This window comes from Apis dorsata, unplaced genomic scaffold (assembly GCF_000469605.1).
Source record: "Apis dorsata unplaced genomic scaffold, Apis dorsata 1.3 scaffold_452, whole genome shotgun sequence".
In the NCBI taxonomy this organism is placed as follows: Eukaryota; Metazoa; Arthropoda; class Insecta; order Hymenoptera; family Apidae; genus Apis; species Apis dorsata.
Window position 1 is genome coordinate 16,094 of NW_006263697.1, and position 5,716 is coordinate 21,809.

A 5,716-nucleotide genomic window follows, 5' to 3' on the forward strand; every position below is an offset into this window, starting at 1 on the left:
TTCAACGCCGTTTTAATTACGCGGCATTAATTAACCGGCTAATAATTAGAAGAGAAACTATCCGCGATTTCATTTCTGCTTCCGCGTCTCTCCTTCTCTCTTTTCTTTTTTTTTTTTTCTAATTTTAATTATCGTCGTGTATTGGACACGATCTTACGAGTTGACGCAACCGTTTAAAAACGCAGTGTAATCAATTAACAAATACGCCTGTTTTGGAATGCATTTCGATATTTATACGAGTTAGAATATTTATTTCTACGCTCTTTAAAATACGATAAAAATTCCTGGAACAAAAATGATTCGAAGCGTAGAAGAAGGGTACGTATCCCATTCTAAAGAAAACTAAAGGAGAGAGAGAGAGAAAAAAGGAAAAAGAAAGCGAAAGAAGCCTCGATTCACAAAACCCACAGACGGGGAAGAAGCGGAGAAGATATCAAATGATCTTCGACGGCAGCCTTTATTCTCAATTCATAAATCTCCCCTGCCATTCGCTAATTGATAATAGTAATTACAACCGCGTGTCACTCAGAAACTGGCCGTCGAGCAGATTATACGTGCGCGTGTACCACCGCCACATCGTTATTTATCATCGTCGGTTTAAGCGTTTGCCCGCTTCCTTCCTCCTCCTCGGATTGAGTCGCGCCGCGAGGCGGCCGGTTTCTCCTAGTGCACTAATAACACACTGGCGACCCGATAATTAATAATGAAAGGAAGGAGGAAGAGGAGGAGGAGGAGGAGGAGGGTTGGAGGGGGGATAGTTGGAGGAGGCCTGTTACCGTACGATGCAACGAGCGGAGTCGCGGAGTGGGTGGACCGCCTTTCCGCGTAATTGCAAGGTGCAGCGCTAAGCGCGATTCGTCGGCCGGATCGAATGGCTAGAAACGGATGGAACCGACTGGGTGGATCGTGGCAAATGGTGCTGGGCAAATTCTTGGGAAAAGTGCGCCGGTGGAATGGGAATTTCTCGGGTGCCGATCGAGCAATCCAACCGATTATTTCATTTTTGATTCGCGAACTTTTTCGTTTTCTAATAAACGAATAATGTTTCTCAAGTTGTAAGAGTTTGTCTCCATGATTTTCTGGCGATCGATAAGTGGTAGAATCGAGACGATTTGAAGGTAAGATTTAATTGATGAAGAATTTTGCATTTACGTGGAATAAGTGATTATCTGTCCAGAAGAAACTTATATTCGTGAAAATTTTAGTGAATAAGTAGAATAAAAGATATGACTCACTATAAATATGTTCTTTTAAATTTTAACGGGAAAAATATTAAGTAAGACTTGGTATTATATTTAAAGACTTTGAAAATCTTTTCAAATTATATATTAGCTTCTTTTCAATTTTTTTTTTTTTTTTTAACTTTTTAATCAAGATTGAATTTGCAAACTACGACCACAAAATGATACCTAAAAAAAGAAACGATTGCTATAGTAAAAAATATGAAATAAATTAATAATACAATCACGATTATTTTTCCACTGCGAGCATACCTTTTTTTTTCTTTCATTCATTCATAAATCCGTAGATTTCACGACGGAAGACGATTTTTCTCCGCTTTTCCAGTAACCAAGAAACTCGGACTTCGGACTTGAAACGAGTCTCAACAGGCAAATAAGATAATCTACATTATAAACTCGGGGGTAGGGTGAGTAAACGACGAGGAGTTATTTACTCGGAAAGAGGGGAGAAAGGAAACAAAGTAATAACAACGGAATGAGAATAAGAAGGTAGGTTTGAATCCTTAGGTCGTGCCGCACAAACTTCAACAACCGCGCAGTCGCATTAAGGCGGCTTTCTATCGCGTTTATTATCCGCGGCAAATGGCTTCTGCCAACCTCGTTTCCCGTTTCTCTAATTCCGTGAATCCCGCCCCGTGATGACCGCTCCTGATCCTCCACTTTGTATTCTAATTCGTCGGCGATTTGTATAAAATATCGAGCTTCCTTTGAAAATAAAATATCGAGCATTTCGAAAGTTTTTCGAATTAAGAAAATATTCGTTCGTTGATTTTATCTTATTTCATTCCTGTTTCCTTTTTCCAGATATATAATACAGTTTTGCTGTAAAATCACAGTAAAATATCGAACAATTATTTTCAAACTTTTTTTCGAATCGAAGTTCGATCGTTGAGAATTGAACTTTATCCCTTTCAACTTGAGATATTGCATACTTCATGAATTAATATCGATTACAAAAAAAAAAAATAGATAATGAATATTATATGTGGATACGTTCAAGAGAAATTCAAACTTTTTAAAAGAACCTCTCAGATAAGATAAATAATAACTTTGATAATATATTTATTACTCGAGCACGTAATGTTAATAATTCGTGCTCCACAAACGATAAAATGAGAAATTGCTTTCTTGCGTTATTTTTTTTTTTTTAATTTTTCCCAAAAAACAAAATTTCCAACTTCCAAATACCAAATATCTTTTGCTGCAATCAATTTTGCATTGAAAATTATACGTAAATTAGATTGGCAAGATTGAATGTTGAATGAATGATAATCAGTGTTCAGCACGAAATTCAATAATGGACTGGGACGATTACTGCTATTACACTTCACGACTATCAATTGATAATCAGTTGTGATTACGTTTTCTTGAATTTCACAGTCGTCACGAAAACTATTGTAACTTTTTATCGAAGACGATTATTTCTACTTTGAATCGAGAACAATTTCGTATTAAGCTGTAGACATCGTATTGTATCTTTGATCCATTGATTCATATCTTCTATCAAAAAATTATTGATGTTCGATATTAAATTGTAATATAAAAATTTTACAATTCAATCATATACTACTACAGATAACGAACAGTAATTATTTTAATAATCTACGCTATCTAATCTAAATCTCTTATGCAATATAAATAGATTGGTGATTATTACAATCTTTTTAATTAAATCTTATATCAACACAATGATTTAAATACAACGTTTCAAATAACCAATTTAACAATTTCTTTCTCATTTTTTTAAAAAGATTTATCTCTACATTTTAAAGAAATTAATTTCTGATTTAACAAGCATCCATCAAGAATCCAATAGAAACTTTCCAAGTTTTAAAGTTTTATTTTACAAGGGAAAAAATCTTGGCAATTTCTTCTCGAGCAGGTAAGTAACAAAAACTTCCTCCTGCGTAAAGTAAACTTAATGAAAAGAAGCTTGTTACTACAATTTACTTTATTCCCATTCAACGTGCAACAACTAGACTAGCAGTTTTCTCGGATTCTTTGAAAAATTTTCCACTCATATTACGTGGACAGAATTGAATTGAATAATCAAAATCTTGGACTTGGACCAACAAATTTGCACGATTTAAAAATTTACGCATTCTCTCGATATTCCTCGAATTTGTACAACAAATTTCATCGACGATCATACGTGTGTTGTAATTTTGTGCTCTGCAAAATAAAAAGAATGAATAAAGATAGCCGGCGAAAGGAGCATTGTACCTTTAATTGAATCTTTCTCTCACGTTACCGTTTCTTCCTACTGTGGTTTAAATTCGTTGAATTAATTATCAGGTTTGCCGGCAAATATAATGGCGGCCGAGACTTGTTTCCGTACGAAGAGCAGCGGCGGTGGTTTTAGCCTCGTGGAAATTATTTAACGCGTGCCGGGTCGCAAATTCTCTTAATTTTTCTTATCCGTTTGCAGAGATTTAAGAAACGTGATTTTCGTTTAACTCTTGAATATAACTCTTTATTACACGAGGCACAGAAGATAACGTAACACGAGCGATGGAATTTATTGATATTCTACATTTTCATAGAAAACTCAAATATATTATTATTATTATTATTATTATTATTAACAACACAAAATATTGCACGTTCATATTTATTGTTATCCAGAAAAAAAACTGGATTAAAGATTTAACGGTACGCATGGATTCGGACATATGCAATAAACGAAGATGATAGAATTTATAATAAAATTTGAAAAAAAAAATTAACAGCTATTCCTAGTCTATATGTTTAAAAGAAAAAAAAAAGAAATACAAATTGTATTTTTCATAGAAAATACAATCGTGTCTATTTTTTTCCATTACGTTCCGTGAATACGATTATCGCATATATTAAAATATTAAACTTACCATTTAACTTAACGTTTCCATCTCAATTTTTCCATTAAACGATGATCAAGGAAAAAAAAATAAATAGGTACAAGTCATCGTTTCCTTCTTACGTGATTACAACGTAAGATATCATGGACACGTTCACGATTTAACGATTCTACGTGAGATAATATCCACGTTATGTTCTCTTCATTTTCTTATTTATATTCTTCTCCTTTGATACTCGAATCTCAATGAATTTGAGTTACTGTTCAAGCGAGCGACTAATCGAGAATCGAGATCGCTTTCTTGTTCAAATTAAACAGGGATCATGCTGGCCGACAATGAAATCAGGAAACGTGCAACGGACAAAACTTAACGTGCCGTGTCGAACGATGTACTCTCGAGATAGGTAGACAAATGAGCGAACATGCAACACGGGGGAAAATAAAGTTTTCATTGATCCTCGCCGAGATACGGGGAGAGGAGAATTAAAAAAAATTTTCAAATCGCTCAAGTTAAAAAGTTAAGTTCGCGTTACGAAGATAGCCGACACCCTCTCTCCGAGATAGAATATTGAAACACGAGAATTATTCGTTTAAAATCAATGAGTCACAAGGAATCATATTATTTTATTTCTTTGTTAGAAATTCTTTCTAATTGAAAGTTTCGGTCTTTAAATTTTTCTCCTTTTTTTTTTTTTTAAATTTGAGTTAAATTCTATTACTTGAATATTTCGACAAAAAAAGGCTTCAGGATTAATAATAAATTTCCTTAATTCTTTACTCTGAAACCATTTTGAGGCATCAACTAACTTCGTGTCCGAGAGTCGATTAGAAAATTGGCGGGAAAATACGAATTGTTAGGATCGGCGCGAAAGAAAGGCACGAAATAAAATAAATTTATGACACTGTGGGATTGCGGCAACCGAGTTGCATAAGAGTAACACACTTACCCAGGATGCACCGCAGTCGCCGCCTCCGAGAGTCTGAAAGGCTGGCATGCATCTGAACGTCATTCTGAGCTCTACCGTCGAAATATTATCCAAACGTTCACCGCGGTTCTCCGGTCACAACTTACCTAGAACAAGACGAAACGCCTACTTAGCAATCGAATTGCGATCTGAATTGTTTAATTCGATTAATGGGGGGAAATGGGAAGAATGGACGAAGAGGAATTTGTAAGTTGGAATTTGAATTATTTGGAAAAAAGGAAGAGGAAATATTTGAGCAATGAACATTATTAAAAGAAATGTATAAAGTTTAGTAAGCATTGGAAATATTAAGGTAAAGATATCTGTTTAAATACTCATGGAACTCATTTTGAGCAAGAAGGAAAAATCAAAGCTTATATGCTCATCTCTGAAAATGACTAATGAATATTTAATATTGAATAAAAAAAAAAGATAGATGCTTGAAGATGGGATATTAAATATTTCGAAGAAATGTAAGAATGTAAGAAAAAAATTTATCATAAATTATAATTAATATCGTAGAAAGTATCGAAAGAGAGATTGTTGTTGATTTATCAACTAATATTACATAAATATAAGAGGTATTGATTACACGAAGGCATCGATATTTCATTTTTCTGTAGAATGATGGATAAACGATGATAATGATAAATGTTCAGGCATGTTTTTTTTTT

The 5,716-nt window shown here is 34.1% G+C and overlaps 1 long non-coding RNA gene across 2 annotated transcripts in view; it reads right to left on the reverse strand.

Annotated features, from left to right (window-relative positions):
* LOC102671954 overlaps window positions 1–5,716 on the reverse strand; it is a 105,020-nt gene that overhangs the window by 14,477 nt on the left and 84,827 nt on the right. For both annotated transcript variants that reach the window (XR_422377.2, XR_422375.2), the window contains exon 3: window positions 5,025–5,149. This is a non-coding gene — a long non-coding RNA (uncharacterized LOC102671954). The remainder of the gene's footprint in view (window positions 1–5,024; window positions 5,150–5,716) is intronic.